This window comes from Sturnus vulgaris, chromosome W (genome assembly GCF_052056855.1).
Source record: "Sturnus vulgaris isolate bStuVul1 chromosome W, bStuVul1.hap1, whole genome shotgun sequence".
In the NCBI taxonomy this organism is placed as follows: Eukaryota; Metazoa; Chordata; class Aves; order Passeriformes; family Sturnidae; genus Sturnus; species Sturnus vulgaris.
Window position 1 is genome coordinate 396058 of NC_142282.1, and position 19137 is coordinate 415194.

The following is a 19137-nucleotide window of genomic DNA, read 5'->3' on the forward strand; positions in this document are numbered from 1 at the left end:
TCAACAGGCATAAATTAACATTTCAATCTCAATGAAATCGGTGGGATTAAAAGACACGCCTAAACCTAGGCAGTTGTTACAGCTCTCTTTGGCTTGTGGTACCCTTTCTAAATCAAAGCCTCAGGGTTTGTTTTTCTCGTACAGTGCAATTATTTGGAGGTAATTATTTTTTGCTAAAGCATCTGGTAGGCTAAATTACTTTGCCCTCTGCTTTAGCATTGCTGTATGGTTTTGTATAATTTAAGTGTTTGTTACCTGGGTTTGGACGTTGAATAGGCTTAGAAGAAAGGTTTAAGGTAATCCAAATAAACTCGGGGTTCTCTGGCAAAAAAATGGTTCATGTGCTTCACAAAGGCCAAGACACTTCGTCCATTGTCCCTCAGCTCACTGCAGTAAGGTGGGAGTGTATTTACCTTCTCTACCTCCATAGACCTGTGCAAGCTGGCTCCTCTTGTTATTCTGAGAGTCCTGAAACTGCCTCTGGCTCCAGAAGACCCTGGGCACCATTGAACTCTTCAGTAGATTTCAGGGCTGCTGTTGTTGTCTCTGTAGTTACTGCCTTGGTTCACGCATCAACTCCTTTTCCTCATTCTGTCAGCTAATTAGTAACTCTGGCAGCTCTCACATGCAGTAAGCTCCTGGGCTATGTTCACCTTGACATAAATTCCTCACTGCTGTAATGCGGATATGTTTCAGTATTACTTCTTCTTTGCATAGAATTTTAATTTAGGCACAGTAAGATCTGCTCACTTTTTAGAGTGCAGCATTCTGAGCTCCAAGGTTTTTGCTGGGAATTGGAGATAGGTTTAAAGTATCAGGTGGAGGAGGGCAGGTTGGGAATTTCAGGGAGTTTGGTTTGTTGCATTTTTTAAAAGGTTGATCATTTAGTAATTGCAATAGTCTAGGAATGGAGTGAGGACACCTCCATATTGTGGCAATTAGGCAGTTGCTAATTTCTAAGGTATTGCTGCAGCACTTTAATCATACCAGGCTTATTTTAAGCCTAATGAGAAGAAATGCTGTCTCCCATCCTTGTTGTTGGCACACAGTGAGCAGGAGCCCTGGATCCCTGTGGGGGTGTGTTACCACAGCGACCAGCCTCCACATGTGCAGAGCACGTGGGAGGAAGCGACCAGGCCTTCCCCATCTGCCCTTCAGACAGAATCTGCTGGCACCCTGCTTTCAGCTTTCAAAGTCACTTGCAATTAGGATGAAAAGTCTTCAACCTGTTACGCAAATTACTTTGCTACACGTAAGATCAAGCTGCTCTAAGATGCTACCTGGGCTGATGACTTAACGTGGAAGTTACGATTTATTTCATCTCTCTAAACATAAGCCAGCTCTGCTTCCCAACATCCTACAAGAAGAGGGATGTTGATTGTGTGTGGAGGACAGCACAAGTCACACACTCACCGAATACACTGAGCTGGAAGGACCCACAAGGATCATGGAGTCCAACTCCTTGCCCTGCATAAGGCCATCCCCAAGAGTCACACCCTGTTCCTGAGAGTGTCCAAATGCTCCTGGAGCTCTGGCAGCCTTGGGACTGTGACCATTCCCTTGGGAGCCTGTTCAGTGTCCTGCTACCCTCTGGGTGAAGAATCTTTTTCTAATATCTAATCTAAACCTAACCTAAGCCTAGCTTAACCTCCCCTGCCACAACTTCAGGCCATTCCCTTGGGTCCTGTCCATGGTCACTACAGAAGAGATCAATGCCTACAGAGGTAAGCACCTCTTCTGTGGATTACCATCAGGCAGCCTGTCAGAAACTGCTCTGATTATTCTCCTCTGAAAGGGCTGTTTGCCAGAGCTGTAGGTTTTTAGAGCAGTCCCAGGAGTTTTCTCTGTTCACATCCTGTCTTCTTTGTGCCTGCCAGCTCTTTTCCTCTCTTTCCTCTTCTGCTGAATGGCAGTAATATGCATGAGACCTGCCTTGCAGGACCAGGGTTGGTCCAGAAATTTTTCAGGACTGCTTAGAGATATTCATAACATACCAAATCCAGGGGGTTTTTTTTGTCTGTAAGAAGCATAACAGTCTTTTAATAAGCTACTGAGTCACTATAAAATACTGGTTTGCTGATTCTCAAAGCTTTGTAGGTTTTTTATCATGCCTGCCTTTAGGGATATGCAGAAAACTGCTGCACATTCTGGTTCAGTGTTGCAGCTGCAAGAAAGCATGATTTTGAAACGCCCATTGGATTACCAGCTCTTATTTTAGTAGAAATAGTGGGTTCATTTGAATCAGAAAATAGCTGTGCTTCGTGACAAGCCGTTTACCCATGCCAGCAGGTAGAGAACTGAGGCTGTTTGCACCTCACTGCATCCCAGCACACAAATCAGAGGTGAGACTCATTACCACTGCAGAGCTTCCCTGCTAGTTTGTTTCTTGCTGTCTGCACTGGGATAATCCAGGTTTTAACATGAGTACAACACGCTTTCCTGTGATGGGATACACAAGACAGCACTTCTTTTGTTGTTGTTTTGTGGAGACTGTGAGTTTCCACAACTGGAAAAGCTCTATCTGATGTCATGCAACAATTCTTAACAGAATACAGCAAAGAAGGATTAAACCCAGGTTTGTTACCTAAAGGTTCCCAAGAGAAATAACCCTTTCTCAAGTAATTTTGTTTACCGTTCTTTTCCTTTTAGACTAATTAGTTACAGTATTTTCTTATTGCTATAGACTTGATGCTAATTAATAGTCACAATACAGTTAATATATAGTTAATAGTAGGACTGTCTTAAGAATGGTATTAATAATGTTTTTTCCTATACAAGTGATCCTGAGTCATTGGTGACAGCAGCTTCTCAAGCTGGCAGATGGTGTCTCTGTAAGAAAACATGTTTTCTTGCCTTGCCCATCAGTTTATTCCCAGACTGAGCAAAGAGAACTCAGTAGTAGCATCTGTTGATGGAATAGTTCCTGCTAAACTCCATCTGCCTGCCAGCGCTAGGATGTTCAAACTGTGGTGTATATATAAGGTACAAAAGGTATAATTAGAATTCTGATGTATCACAAACTAGAGTGGGCTTAGTTATGTAAGACAGCCCTAAGTAATAAAAAATCTCAGGAGTAGAGAGATGATGCTCAGCTTTTTTAGCCTGCATTATTACTTGCACCCGTGCAGTGCAAGATGGAGATTTTTGACTGATCTGAAGCCAAGCCACTTCTTGCACGGTGGCTGCCTACTATGGGAGCCTAACTTCTGAAGCAGAGGTTTCGGAGGTGAGGGGACAAAGAGAAGATTCCTGGGGCTGGAAGGGAGGATAAGCCCATCCCCACCCAGACAACACGAGCCTATAATTTGGCCAAGCAGGTGCAGGCAGCCCCCAGCACTGTCACTGGTGACAGCAGCAGGTGCCTTGCCATTGGCCACCACACTGCATGGGAAACCCACGCTCAAGCAGAGCAGCTGGGGGAACATGTGCCCCCACACCTCCTGCCCCACAGGGAGCAGTGCTCTGTCATTGGGGGACCCTTCCAGGTAGGTAACTCTGCTGTAGCTGCTCTTTCACATGAAACTAGTCATGAGGCTGCCACCTGCCCTTTTGTACTGCAGAGAGGAAAGCCATCTGAGACTGCTAATACGGCTGATGGAACTAAGCATGGGCTGCTGCTGAGCACTGAAACCCTTGTGGCTATGGCTGCAGGCTGCTCGGGTGCCTCTGCCCTCCTCGATCCCCAAGAGATCATCCTGGTCTCCTCTCTCCCTTTGTGAATGGGAGAGGGTTGTCCCTAGCGCTGGCACATCCGAGGAGCAGTGTGGCGTGCCACAGGGTGGTGTGGTACGCCAGCACAAGTGTTTTCCTAACTTAGCTGCACTCTAAAATATTTTGGTGGTGTAGGTTGTTGGGTACTTTTAACACTTTTGTGGAGTAGCAGAGCACTCCCCATGTGGGATGTGCAGCAGCTTCCCTCCCTCTTGCCATGCTAACACAGGCAAAGTCATCTTTGGAGAATGGGCAATGCCAAAGCCCAGTAAGGATTTAGTGAACTGGCAAGGACAGGACATGTACCTTGGGCTAGGAGACTGCCTGCAGTAGACCTTTAGGGGTCAGGAGAGGGAAGCTGCCAACAAGCTGTTGTTTGAGCTGCAGCCAAGAGCTAGCTGTTATTAAATCCTGTCTGGTGGAAGAATCACTGCAGAGGTAGCAGTATTTGCAATTTGAAAGAAATTTAAATGGTGATAACCCCTGTTTGTCCTAGGGAGGGACCAAAACCAGGACATGCCAGCCACCAGCCTCCCCACCCCCTCCCCAGGGGCATCTCTTGCTGATCCCTGTGTGTTCAGAGATTTGTTCAGTAGACTTTTATGGCAGCAGACAGGAAAGTTTGCAACATGGGAAGTAGTGTTGTTACACAAACTAAATGGAATTTGTATAATCCTGACTCATCTTCGGTAGGTGGGGATGAATCAGATGACCTTTTTCCAGCAGGAGATGCCAAGGAGCAGCATGGAAAGTATGAGTGCTTGAAAGACTTCCTGGCAGTGCCGGCCACAAACCAGCAAGGCACCTTGATTTTAACTTCGCTTCCATTGTAGGAAGATCATCACGGGCAGCTTGGAATCAACAACCACAGCCAGGCTGAGCTGCTGCTGCCACCCTCATCTGTGAGGACAGCATTTTCTGAAGTAAACAGAGGAAAAGTGGCAGAAGAATCACTCTCGAGTTCCTCCTTCCTTTATTATGTGCTTATTCCATTTTCCAGAGTAGGCTCTGGAAAGGCAGAAGTGCAAGCACAGCTGCTGCTGGTCCCGAGTGCCTGTGTGCCCATTCCTGCACAGTGGCAGCACCTCTTGTGTCACCACGGCATTGTCCCCAGCGCCCCTCTCCCCAGCTGTCCAGGTGCCAGCCCTCAAGGACCAGCAGGAACCCCACCAAGCTGTGTGATTTGGGATGGATTTCTCGAGCTCATTGACAGCCAGAGCTATGCAGTGTCTCCCACTTCCTAAGGCCCCCCAAAAGCAAGGGTGCACCCGTGCCTGTTGTCTATTCTCACAGACACAGAACCCTCTTGGGTTCTGGAATACAGTGTCTTCTCTCACTTCTTGGTCTCTTCTTCCAAGAAAGAAGTGCCTGGAGCACACAGATGGTATCTGCCCCTGCTCACACCCATAAGTCATGGCAGCAGTTGTCACACCTTGCAGGACTACATATACATAAACTGCTGGCAGTTTCTGTCCTCTACTTCACTGCTTGAAATGATGTATTGAGTAGTTTGGTGGGATATATACTCAGCTAAACCAAGATTTTCTGAGAAAATTATATTAGGTAACATCTAGAATGAAATCGAAGTTTTGCAGCAACACTTGCTCTCTGTGTGGTTTGCAGGATCACTGTACGGGAATTACTCATCTCCCACCCCGTGTTCAGGTTCAGCACTCTCCTTTTGCTGGGTAAATGCACAGAACACACACACAGGAGCTGTTGATGGCACCATCTGCAAAAGCCTAATGGCTCATTCATTAAGCAGTGAGAATCGGCACCACCACAGTCTAATCAGATATTGTATGATGAATAATTCAGAAATAATCCTCGTATACTTGAATAAATATCAGGAGGAGGAAGGAAAAAGCCCCATACATATGGCACGTTAAGGGAACAAAACAGGCACTCTTCAATGTGCCAGGCTGCTGAGCTCTGTGCTACTGATGTTAATCACGCAGGTGTCTAATTCCCGATGAGGAACTGACTGAGGGATTCTGGCCCAGCACTCGCAAGGTGTTTGTAACTGGAAAAGAGCAGAGCGTCAGGGAAAATCCAAAAATCCATCAGCCTCGCGTTCTGCAATATGCCTGGTTGTGGTTGTGTTGTGTAAGCAGCTGGGGGACTGCGTTTGGGAGGTCTGGCCTGAGCCCGTGCTCCTTGTGCTGCCGGGCAGACGGCTGAGTGTGTGCTGTCCCTCGGCAGCTCCTGCCTGCACACCCGGAGCTGCTGATCTGGCTAAAGTACTGGTGTGGTGCACTCACAGCACTGAGTGACCGGTGCTCAGAGAGCCTCAGGGTGGTAGATGCTGTATAAATGGAGTATACAGACATAAGGTTATAATAGGATACATATTTTTTCACCAACGCCTGTAGTGACAGGGCAAGGGATGACACTTTTAAATTGTCAGAGGGCAAGATTAGATTGGAAATAAGGAATAAATTCTTCCCTGTTGAGGGGAGTGAGGCACTGGCACATTGCCCAGAGGAGCTGTGGCTGCCCTGCCTCTGGAGCAGTCACTTTCTCCAAAAACAGTACTCAGTACTCCTGTGCAACAGAAATGCCTTTCCAGCTTTTGGCAATCATTGAGTCATACAAGTTTATCTATTTCATTTTTCCTTTTTCATATCTAGAAATGCTTGGGCTTGAAGGCATGCTTTTGCCAACAGATGTAACTCTGTGACAATGCCTTCAGCTGTCTGCCTTGAACACCAGTGTCTCCACTTGGCAGCTTGAGGATGAGCCAGCAAGTGCTGCAGGCAGATGGCCTGTGTACCAGGCGTGCTGCAAGTGCAACACCCAGTCTCACGTATGTGCAGATTTTGAGCAAAGCCTTTTCTTTCCCACTGGGAATACTCTTCATGCTATAGTTCATATGTAGGTGAGTGCCTGAGGTGTGTGTGCTCTGCTCTTGCCAGTTCAGAAGAGCTGTGACCTCTCAGCATGGCACAGCATGGTGTTACCTCATACCTCCCAGTACGTGTGGAACGACTGAAGTATTGACTAACTCCTCACAAACGTGTTCAAAGCCCATCATCCTCACTAACCAACTCTGATTTCTTTGGATAATGCTTCGTTTGCTCTGGTTTGTTAACAGCCAGAAAAAGGTATAATTAAGCCCTGACAAATCCTCTTGGCTCTGTATTACACCTAAATCAGCATCTCTTTTACAGATGATTAAAAATGGGAGTCTCTTGTTGTTCAAGACATTGCAGTATTTGGGCTTTTACAGTATTTAACGTCTTGAGAGTCATTACGGTTTCTTCGTGCTACTTGGGCATTGCAAATGTTCACTCTGTAGGTAAAGATTCTGTCCTTGAAGATGGATAGCACAGATTGCCAACTTCCGTGAATACATTTAAATCTGGGGATACATTTAATTAAATCCATTTAAATCTGGGGAAACTGCCTGTTGTGGAGATGTTCCACAGCTCTGGGCAGTGTCTGTAGATTTCTCCCTACCAAAGTCCTTCATCTTATCTCTTATGAGATCACCTTCTTTTAATAAATCTCATCATTTCAAAAAGCAATCATGGGGGTTTTAGTCCAAAATGTAATAGAAGATATATTTTAATAACCAGGAAAGGAAAAAAAAAATTTCCCAAGAAAATACCTGGAGATTAGTGATAGGAGCATCTGAAAAGGGGAAATTTAATTGTAAGCTAGTTTTTAAATACTGAATGTTTAAATATATATGGTTAAAGAAAAATACCACTGCATTCTAAACAGTGATAAAAATAAAAATGTAAGTATTCTAAAACAAGAAACACAAGCTTTTGCTCTGCCGTTGTTGATCACATGTTACAAGAAATTTTAAGGTGAAAAAAGCAATGGAATTAACAGGCACTATTAAGCATTTGCCAGAAGTTGTAAAGCTATTACTCTGAAAACAAATATGGGATTGGAAATACGGAATCTGTATTTTACCCTTCTTGCTTAAGTTAAGTATGTTTTGCTAGCTAGAAAGGAAATGTTTTGTTATTGTCCTCCCCAAAAGTAGGAAGGACAAAAAAGGCAGTACTTATTCTGACATTAAAAAAATCAAATGTGAATTGATTTCAGTTTTTATTGTGCCAATCCACCTGCAAAATCCTCTTCAGCCCCAGCACATCTTTAATGGGCAGAAGCTCTGTTTGATGCAGTTAAAATTGATCCCTGTACAGAAGGCATGAAATGAACACACCGCTGTTTAGAGCTCTGAATTTCAAGAGTCTTTTAAAATCCTTAGAAGTTAAATAATTAAGAAGTTATTATTGCACTCAAGTTCAGCATTCACTGTAGCATCAAAGTGTTCTGAGCTGGCAGCACTGCTTGCTGACTGCTCAGAAGGATCAGCAGGCCGCCCTGGAAGCATTTCTTCAGGAAATGAAAAGGAGGGGCTCCAGATTTATGGATTATGGGACTCCACAGGTGTCAGCACAGGTGGCCAGGAGATCCCATCTCAGGGTTGGAGTCCAGCTGGAAGGATCCACTGGTGATGGTTTCATTGCTTGGGATGGAGATTGTCCATGCGAGGACAGCAGGGTTGGGGACTTTGAACCTGGCTGCTGCAAAGCCAAGGGATAAAACAGAAGAACTTAAAACAAGAAGAATTTCTTCTACCACAGGTTCTGAGGATTATATGGCACAGTGTCTGGGGGAGGACTTCAGAGCCAAGACATAAGGTCAGCGTGCCAAAAACTCCTCCCAGTGCCGAAGTGACTGTAGGCACACTCATGATGCTGAACCTGTTATTTTGTGTGCTTGAATGAAAAAAAAAAAAAAAAAAAACACTGGACAAGTGCTATCAGCCTGGCACGGCTTCTAAAATATACTTTAAGTGATCTTAATTTTATATTTTTAAAGTCAAATACTTAGGGTGACAGACTTTTTTCCCATGGAGATGTCAAGGACACCTGGCTGGAAGGAAAACAAGTAGATTCGTCTGAAAGGCAGCACACGCAAGGACCTTTGTGCCATGTATGAACTGTGAAATCGATTAACATTTCAGATATTAATACCAGAGCAGTACTAGCAGCTGCCATCTTTATGTTATTATGCAAGCTGACCACAGAAATTCAGTGTAAGTAAAGAGATGTAGTTTTCACTTCTTTAATCAAATCACTTTACTGGTGAATTGGGAAGAAATAGGGTGTTGTAATTATCATGGCCTAATTCTACAAGTCATTTTCAGGATTAGCTCAAGGCTTGTGCAAGCTGAATTGCATGACCCTTCTTGAACATTAGTGCATAAATCCACTTTTATAGAAATCTTAAAATCGATTTATTATAGTCAAATTCTAGAAACTTGTTAGACTCACTGATTGCCATTGCTGACAATCAGTAGATCCTGTGTTCTGCTGCTGTTTTGGTTACTTGGAGTAAGTTAGAATTTTCACCTGGAGGCTGGATTGGAGCAGCCAGGGTATGAGCCGATGGGTAACTTCCTGCCCTACCGCTACCTGCGGGCACAGCTTCTGGGGCAGCTTCCCAGAAGGAGCTGTGCTTATGCAGAATGCCTTCTGCTGCCCTCCTAACAGTTGGCTAACGTAAGAGATGTTAAGACACCAGCATTATTTTACCTAGAATATTTATTATACTGTATGCTCATAGCATAAGTTTGAGACGTTATTTATTTAAAGCCATTAGTATGACTCAATAAAGCGATTCGCGTGCAAAACTTTACATTCTGAAAATGGTACTGCACGGCGGTAACAGAGAGAGGGCGGGATCTCGTCCTGCCGTTCCTAGCAATGGCGATGCCGCCAGGATGCTGCGCAGCCAACAAAGGCGGCTGGTCAGAGGCAGCGCAAGGGCCGCAGGCGCTGTGCAGGCGGGCCCGAGAATGCCCGGGTAATGGGGTGTGGAAGGAAAGGCAGTACCGCTCCGGGACACGGTTCCCGGCCGCGCCCCGGGACCTGGAGAGTGACCCCGGCCGGGCCCAGGCACGGCGGCCGCAGCATCGGCGGAGGGGCTGAACCGCCAGAGCTGGCAGCGTGTGGCTCCTCCCGTCCTTTGTTGGCCTGGAACCGGAGCAGCGGCCGCGGGCTCTCTCCCCGGCTGCCCTTCGAGGCCTGAGGCGCTCGGGCACAGGGAGAGGCCGGCGGGCCCCGGGCAGCCTCTCCCGCGGCGCCCGGGCGGCGCCGACTCCGGCGCGGGGGAGATCGGCCCCGGCGGCCGGTGCGGTTCTGCCCGCCGGCACCGCTCGGAAACCCCCCCCTCCCGACCTGGCCGGGCTGCGGGAGGCCGCGACCCGGCCCTGGCCCCGCGGCGCTCGGCGGCCCCGCAGCCTCCCCGCCCCCGGCACTCTCCAGGGAGCCGTTCCACACGGAATCACACGGGAGCGTCTCCCCATCTGTGCCGCCGAGCACCCCCACCCCCACCGCCCAGCCCCGCAGCCTCCTGCCATTATGTTCCTCCGACGCGGGGCCGGGCCGCGCCGCGGGCCGTAGCCCTGCCCGAGCCCGCCGGCTCCGGCCGCAGCAGGTGTGTCGCATGGGGACCGGAGGTTGCATGCTATGGGGTCGCTTCCTCCCGGCCCGGCGGCGGCCGGAGCCCCGCGGGCACCCGTGCAGGGACTGCCCGGGCTGGCTGCTCCGGGCCGGCCCGGCGGGGGTGGATCGTTGTCCCCGCCGCCGAAGGGGCCACGGCCTCCTCTCCCCGGCCGTCCCCACGGTTCGCAAGGCCCGCTCGGACAGGGCCAGTTCGGGCCGGGAGCGCGCAGACCCGCGGGGAGGTGCCCAGGGCCGCGGCAGCCCGGAGGAGGGAGCGGCCCCCCGGACCGAGGGGCCGAGGGAGGGCCGGCCGCGGTTGCGGCCGCAACAGCCTGTGTGGGGAAGACGGGCCGAAGCTGCGGAAGAACATGGTGGTTCTCCCCAGAACGGGGTGGGGATGAGGGATGCGAAGAAGGTGTCTCCGCAGGGAGGGGTGCAGGGTTGTGCCCGAGACCTCTGTTCAGTTGCAGGTGCAGCCAGGGGCAGAGGGGCTTTGCCGGGGTCGCCCGCTCGCCCGGAGGGAGCCCTGCAGAGCAGCATCTCCCGCAGCCTCCGAGAGGAGGGGGTTTCAGCGCGTAGGCGGAGGTGGTTACTGGTGTTCCCAGAGCAAGGGTGAGTAGCCAAGAGGAGCGGGGTGGCTGCTGTCTCGGTCTGGGTGCCTGTCAGCCATGCAGGAGGAAGGCCCTTGCGTGGCCGAGGTGAAGGGGAGCGGGCAGGAGCAGAGCGGCCACGGGCACAGGTGGGTGCGGACCCCCGGAGCGGCGTGGGCACCGCAGGGGGCCGAGACCCTGGGCAGGCATCGCCTGAGAGGCGCAGGGCCGGGCAGGCGCTCGGTCCGCACAATCTCTGCGGGGTGGGAGCTGCGCAGAGCCAGACCGGGCCTGCCCGGCCGGCGGGTGCAAGCCGGGGGGGCTGCCCAGCCGTGGGGCTGCAGCTCGCTGCTTCTCAAGGCCTCCAGCATAGTCGAATAGCAAAAGAAAAGAAGAGAAGAGAAAAAAAAATCAGTGTTGCAGCCAAGTCGGTGCTGCGAGGAGGGGGCAAAGGAACTATTTTGTAGGCATCTTGCTGCTGCGGAAATGGATTTCTTGAAGGGAGGGAGGCGCGTTTGTGGGTACTCTGTAGCAATGCTGCTCAGAGCACAGAAAATGCCACTCGGGCGGCCCCAGATGGAACGAGGAGTGGGGAGGGCAGATGGGAGAAGCCCTTGATCGGGCACCCCGTGGCCCTGGGCATGAGGGGGCAGATGTGACGTGTGTGAGTAGCCACCCCTCATCTGGGGGAGCAGAGGGGTAGCAGCCCGGGTTAGCAGCCTGTCTCCCAGGGCTGTGGCCGAGCCTGCCTGGTGCTGCAAGAGAGATCCTATGAGGATTTTTATTGCGGTCTCTTTGTTAGCTACAGACAGGCACGCACACACAGCTCTCAGCCAGGTTGTGGGAGGTAAGTGGGGGAGGCGAGCAAGGGAGCGTGCGGGGGGCTCTGGGGAGCGTGGGCCGGGCAAGAGGGGAGCCGGGGCACAGGGCTATGCCGGCCACACGCCACACAAAAACCAGCCCCTGTGATTTTCAGGGTCTTGTTGGCAACTCAGCGAGGGTTGCCATAGCTTTTTATGTAGGGTGACCAGAACCGGCTGGAACTGGTTTGAGGCAGATCAGCTCCTGAACACAATGCAGTCACTGAGCTACTACACTGGGATAGCTTCCTCCCTTCATGGCAGCCAAAAGCAGAGGAGCTTGCAGAAAGATACCATCCCAAAACAGTATGTGAATGCACACTTTAGACACACAGCACTGGTATGTGGCTAACGTAGTCATAAAGGGTTCTGTATGTAAATGTACATATTTGCAGTAACTGAGATTACTTTGGCTTTTCGTGCCTTTTTATGCTTAAGGAATGGGCAAGAGCTGAGATTTATGACCCTTACTAAAATATTTTTGCTTTGCAAGGGTGGGACACTGGTTATGCAGTCTATTTTAAAACTAAATGAAATAAAACGGATTAAATTATTTGTAATTGTAGTTATGCTTGTGACTGAGGATGCTTTGCATGCTGTTTTATTTACAGGGTGCTGTCTTGTGGTTTGCTTCCTTAGGAAACATAAATGGGGGGGGTTGTTGTGCCTTTCTCTAAGGCCAGAAGGAAACAATATTGTTGTAGAATTGTGCATAAAAGCATTGAAAAGATGCTATAAGGCATACTCGTTTTTCCTTTTTTTTTCCTTTGTAGGCCTATTGATTGGGGCTGCCTTTAACCCTTTGGTGTTTGCAGAGGTAATGCAGCTGTGGCAGTAACTGAGCACTGGCTAAAAAAATCTCTCAAAGGTCAAGGTTCACAAGGTGAGATGTGGTGTTTTGGGATGAATATAACAATAGCGTGGAGGTACATCCTGATTGCACACTTGGCACATTAGAAAGGAGACAATTGTTTAAGTGTTACTGAAGAAATGCTATTAAGGTCCTCCAGTTTTAATAGGATTAAAGCTATTATTTGTAAAGACTTACTGATATCTTGGCTAAATACAGTATTTTCATTGAAATATATCCAGGTGTAGGGTTTTTTTCACAGTTGTAGTGATATGGAATAGGCCTCTGAATGACAATCATGAATTGTGGAGCAGTTGTGGCAGGGAGCCGTTCTGTGCTGTATTAGAGATACACACGTGCAGAATTTGCTGTGTGTAATTTGCAGATTATTTACACGTTATTGTTTGACCACATCTCAATGACCCAATACTTGGTTTTTAATTAAAGACTTCAGTGTTAAACATGTACTTAATATTGCCTACAGAGAAAAAAGCCTGTGCAAAAGAAACAGTATGGATGGCTTTTCTTAAACCGTTGTAACCTGGGGAGGATTTTGCAGCAGCCAAGTGGAGAGATGTATTTTGGGGGGCTGGATGGAGCTCCAGTGCATTATCAGTGGTGTGAATTATAATATTGTGCATAGGAAACCGGATGGGCAGTGCAGCAGCTGCACAGGGGTGACTGCTTCTAACTCAAAGCAATGGATAATGGATAGAATTTTTAGATTTTTTTCTCAACTAGTAAATACAAAATGTGTACTTCGATTTGAGCTGGAGTTTTTATCTTACAGTGAAATCAGAAGGATTCAGAGAGAGGGAGAGGGGCAGAGAAAAGGAAGCAGTAATGAAACCTAGCAAAGGAAAGAACAAAGGCTGCTGGAGCTTGCACAGTGGATCACTAAACATTTTGCCTGAGGGATTCCTTTGCTAGAACTGTTACTTCCTATAACAGGAAATCAGCAACTCTAGAATCCTAACCAGTGTGATTTTCAAAAAAATCTTCCCAGTCCTGGCTGTGTTAGCTGGTTTGGTAATCTACAATCAAGATAATATGGAGGCAAAACATTGGAAATACTCTGTTGTGCTGTGAAATGAGGGTGCTTTCCTCTGTGCTCAGCAGAATAGACAGTCCTAAAAGCCTTGAGAGGTTGTGGATACTGGGTAAGTTGTGTGCTGGCTGCTGAGACAGGGTGACAATACAAGGGAACCTTTTTGTTTCTGACTGCAGTCGATTACGTAAGGCACTGAGCTATTAACTGTAGAAAAGTGAAAATAGCATGGTAACATTTGGCCTGAAATTCTGGGTTTGTGGGCTTTACTGCAGCTGTGATGTGTTGTTTTTCAGGTTTGATAGAGCAGTGAATAGCTTGTGGTGAAGCAAAATGCCTGACAGATCACTGTGCTGATTTCTGCTCCTGTTCTTCAGCATCGGGATGCAGAGGGTCTATATTTGACTATAGACATCTGTAGCAGAATGATGCTGGCAAACAGGAATTCTTGTTGCACGATAGGGATAGGATCTCTTCCTGATGAGGATGCATGTTCTTTTCCAGGTGTCAGCTAAAAATCTTGTATTACTCAAGAGTATCTTTTGGGATTTTTTTTTTCCTTCTGCCAGAATAGTAGGCAGCTTTAAAATTGTAAGTTCTTGGATTGTGACAAAATTCCTTGAATCTGTTCTGTTTGGGTTTTTGAATGCTATCTGTATTATGAATTTTTATTTTTAGCAAAGGAGATTTTGAATTTGCAGGCATTTTTGTTGGCTGTAAGATGAGAAAACTGAATAGATGGAGTCTGCAGTGTTCTTGGTGAGTTGTCTTTTTTCAGTCTAGTAATATCTGTAAAATGCTCTTCATCAGGAGATTTGGATTGTGCACGCAGGCCAGCTTTCCAGCAGCAAATGCTAATGCTGGAGGGCTGGTCTTCTGTATCAGCACCCAGGATCTCATTTTGCATTGGTCTCAGTTATTTGATCTCCAGAATGAGGGTAAGGATTTATCACATTCCAAGTCCCTTTGGAATGAATTGACTAACTGTTATTTTCCTAGCCATATGCCTATGTGTTAAAATACAAATATGCAGCAGAGTACCAGGAATATATGTTCAGAAAAACCCAAACTTGGCCCTAGTGTTCTCAGGCCTGCTTGCTGCCCTGACGGGCCCTGTCTGGCTGGGAGAGCTCTCTGGGAGGCTGTGGCTGCTCATTCTGTGCTTGGGCCATAATTGCCATCCACTTCAAAAAAAGTACCTTAAAGGAAAGAGGTGGGAAGCTTGTGCCATTTAGGATGTAATTCAAGTCTGCATTAGTTTGGGAATCTCAAAATTCTCTTAATTGTTGTTGTGTATCTGAATTACGTGTTATTGCCCCAGCCTATTTTACATATAGAAGTAAAAAATTAAGCCATAACTGTAATTAATTTCTAAGTAGACTGCAAAAAGAATGGCATGTAGATTTCCCTGCTTTCTGGGAATTCATCTCTATTTTAGGAGGGATTTGGGAAGACACAAACCCTGGCCTGAATCTCTTGATAAATACAGGTGGTTTTCATGTGTCCAGCTGTAGCTGGGGATGGCCTGTTCAGCCCCATGTTGTGCATAGAGAGATTGCTTGCTCATGTGTTGAAACATCCCTGTTCTTTTTGCCAGCCAAAGGCTGATTGTCCTGAACTTTGAACCAGCTGTATATGGTTCCCTTCAAGCTGTGCTAGCAGTGGTTCAGATTCTTGAAGATTCCCCTCCTCTCTCCCTTCTAGTTTTCTCATATCCTAAGAGAATCTGAGGTACCCAGTTCAAAAATTGATGTGTTGGACTACAAGATGAAGTTCCTAAGGAGTCATAAACTACAAATAACACTTTTTTGGCTGTCAGAATGGTGGATTAAGTCTTGTCCTCTTTGAGTCTTGAGCATAGAAACAAACTGCATTTTCCTCTTTTTTTGAAGGCAGGTAGATATGGTGTATCATATAGAAAAAGTAGGTTCTTGAGATTAACTGTGAAACACCTTTAGATGTGAAACATCTTTACAAAGATGTTTGCATTAGGGCTGGCATGATGTTACGGATGCTATGGATGCTAAATAAGACCTTTATCTTGAGAAATCGAAACTTTGTAGGGTAAGAATTACTTTGCATACTAAAGGAATTTCTGTGATTTTGTGGAAGTGGGTGTTTGTCTGGGTTTTACAACAGTAAGTGGGCCCTTTGCTAGTAAAAAGGAACCTGTGTTTAATGTATATGAGGACGAGAGCCATTGCTGGCTGTGGTTGAAGAGGCCTCTTGCACAATCCCACTTGCCTGCTGAGGATGTCAAACCAGGCGAGGCTGTGATTGGAGATGTGGTTCCCATTTCCTGAAGAAGGTTTTGTGGTTAGATTAACATATTGCTTTGTCTGCCTTTACAACGCTTGGCTCTCAGTGCAAGTCGGTCATAATTACTAATAACCAATGAACTGCTCATAATCTGTGTATTAGGATGAAGTTTGCCTAATGTTAGGATATATGTTACTGTAATTCTGATTGAATCCCTTATGTCTTCTCTACCTGTGAAATTTCTTGTCACAACAATACAGAAACCCAAACCCAAAAAAGTATGGTTTTATGCTGATTAGGCTGGTATTGCTCCCTGTGTAGGCGTTTTCTTCCAGAACGAGCTTGATGTTACTTAGACATCATTACTCTTGTTTGGAAGTGGGATAATTATTCCAGATTACTGGAATTTTGTTCTGGAGTAGTGTGTCTGCCTGGGAATCAATAGAAGTAACAGACTAATTTCTGTATGTGCCTATATCAGAACCAAGACACTGCCACGTGCCAGACCCTGAAAAGAGGTGTCTCAGTGTTCTCTCAGTGTTCTCATTTCACAAAACTGAAAGGAATGCTGGTGGTTTTGGAAGGGCATGCAGAAGAAAAGGTCTCAAAAGGTCTCTGTCCTAAAGGGTGCAGTCCACAAATGTATGTAGTACAGACAGCAGTAAAAACAAGAGTTTAGGGCAGGTAAAGGAATGTAGTCACAGAACATGAATACCACAGGTAGATGAAGATTAAATCTGGCAGTTTTCCCATTTCTTTTGATAACAAATGGACTTGCTGCTGAGGGAAGCTGGAAGTTGAGTAATTGTCTGAACAAAAGCAAGGAGTTAAATATCTAAGTGGGATTTGAAGGCAAAGGGTAGGAATTCAGTAAGGCAGAAAAGATGGTCTGATCCAGTTAAAGGGATTGTATAAAGTTGTTGGACTTTGTGATTTAGCTATTTGGAAGATCTGGATGAATAGGAAGGTGAGTGTCAAAGGGGAAAAGTTGGTTGGTTCTTCAAAGGTTAAGGATTAAATGAAAGAGTAAAAATTGAACATGTAAGACCATGCTTGTGATATAGAAATTATAAAAGCCTTCATGCATAGGGAATATTAATTGGAAAAGTATTGAGAAGGGAGGAGGATTATTTGTCATTTCTGGAAAGCTTGAGGCTGTTCTTGTACCTGATAGACAAAAATTAGGGATCTGAGCAGTTTGGAGATAGGACCTGGCTGGGAACTGCCAGGTTATTCTATTTCCTTGTCTTCATTAGGCTGTTGAACTTCCCCAGAACAATTCTGACTGCAGTGTTTACAAATGCTTGGCTTTACCCAGAAAAGTACCTTTTAATCTCAGCAACAGCTTCTAGGCATCTTGGTCTTTCTGTGGAGAATGCTAGGCCTAATCTGCAGGTGTCCTGAAGCCAGAGCTACAAGATAAATCTGACTTTGAAAGCAAGAAAAAATGTGTGTGTTTCTCTGGTGTGTCCCCCCGTCTCAACAGAGAACATGAAAGATTAGCTTTGTTTTTCCTCATATGGCTAGAGTACAGGTACAGATACAGGGGTTGAGGAAGAGTGATAACAACTCCATCCAGTAAAACAAAAAGTCATTTCTTCAGAAGCAGCTGTTTACTTCTAAGTCCTGTTTGTCCTGCTTGCTGCTTCGACTGTCAGAAGAGAGTTCTCACGGTGTGGTTCTTGTTTTAACATAATTCCCTGTCAGTGACCATGCACACGTGCTTTGGGAAAGCATGAACACACATAAAGCACTGCTGGTTCACCCCAGAACTTAACTTTCAGTAAGAATCTGACACACAGATACAGGGGTGGGTGTTGTGACTGAAGAGATTCAGGGAAACCGTATAGTAAGGGTTTATTCAGGATCTGTTATTTTAAGTTTTTAAGACTTATTATCTTCCCAGAAGTTCTCTCAACCACCATCAGAAAAGCAGAACCCAGAAGCATTTCACCTCACTGCTTTGTGGTTCCCTAGCTGTGTAATTCTGTTGGCCATATTCAGATTTTTTCCTTGTCACTTCTGTCATTGAATGATAAGTAAGCAAAGTAATGCTTGAATTTTTAAATAAACTGGTTTTCTGTATAACTTTTCTCAAGCATTCTCAGAGCACTTTTCAAAGAAATTCCAGTTCCTGGAAAATCATGATTTCCTAGAGAACCAGGAGCTTGCCTCATTGCCTCTTCTGAAGTATTTACAGGCATCATGTCGGCCCAGAGAAGGAACAGACTCACAACTTTTCTGGCAGCTAAGGTGTCAGTTGATTTTGATCTTGGATAAAGGGCAGAGTTTTATCCTTAAAGGAAAGGTTTGTGGAGGGTGAAAAACTGGGAGGAATAGGCCTGCAGAGTCCTGGCAGTTGTGGTGCAAACATAGTTTATATACTGAAGCTTAAGATGGATGCTCTAGAATGGTGTGGAAGAGATTAATAAAATGGCCAGGTCAGAATTTCTCTTCTTTGTGGATCGCAACTGACCATGTTTGTCTCCCTTTTTGTTTAACTTTGATTGCTTGAAAAGTTTGAAGAATGAGAGAAGTTCTTGATAAGGTCAGCAGTAGTTCTCAGTAAAGGACAGCTGTGTTTTCTCTGCTGGCCAGTTGTGATCTTAAACATACTTGGAGGAATTAAGTGTGTAAGCAAGCCTTAATTCATTGTTATAGGTGAATGTTAATTAAACTCCAGGATATGTAATTAGAGGAAGTTTCAGACTAGGGAGACTATCTAGCTCTTTTTGAGTGTATGCAACAACTGTAAAAAGACACCTATGGACAGATGTACAGCCAGAATGCAATTAGTATCCCAGATTATGAGAAACTGTGTCAAAGCTTTCTGTCATTTTACATGAATTTGATATGCTTTGGTATCTGCAATCTTTTCCATTTAACCCTCATAGAAACTTGCTTTGTGATTTTGATACTATGCATGCATCTGTTTTTGTATTAAGGACTTCTTAAGTTAGACAAAGGGCCCAAAACCATTAAGTTAACTGTGTAAACAAATTTCCAAACCTTCTATATTTATTTGAAGCTGTTTCATGAAATGTCAGTGTCTGTTTATCTGTGTCTGTTTATTTAAAATTTATCCTTGAAAAATTTTCCTGAGTTGCCTTCTAACAGTCCACAATGACTTCCAAGGAGCCAGTGTTGTTGAATACCTAAGTCTTACAGATGCTTATTACTTTATACTTTATTATTTTCAAGAAGATTCCTCAGATAAATAGTGCAGCTCTTAGGGAAGGTCAAGATTTAAGAGAAATTACAAGTGTCTCATGTTGTTTTTATGCATATCCATGTATTTTGCAGTCTCAGTGAGGATAGGAGGGAGTGTAAGAGAGGGAACAGGAAGAAA

At 45.9% G+C, this 19137-nt stretch overlaps 1 protein-coding gene across 4 annotated transcripts in view; it reads left to right on the forward strand.

Annotated features, from left to right (window-relative positions):
• Window positions 1–10498: 10498 nt before the first annotated feature.
• Window positions 10499–19137, forward strand: part of LOC106863886 (zinc finger protein 532) — a 32886-nt gene continuing 24247 nt past the window's right edge. The window contains exons 1-2 of one of the 4 annotated variants that reach the window (XM_014893460.2): window positions 10499–10793; window positions 12405–12514. The gene's annotated coding sequence lies outside the window, so the exon portion shown is untranslated. Of the gene's footprint in view, window positions 10794–11146; window positions 11619–11678; window positions 11972–12404; window positions 12515–19137 lie in introns of those variants that run through there. The other 3 variants (XM_088155426.1, XM_014893462.2, XM_014893463.2) reach the window with 3 other exon arrangements.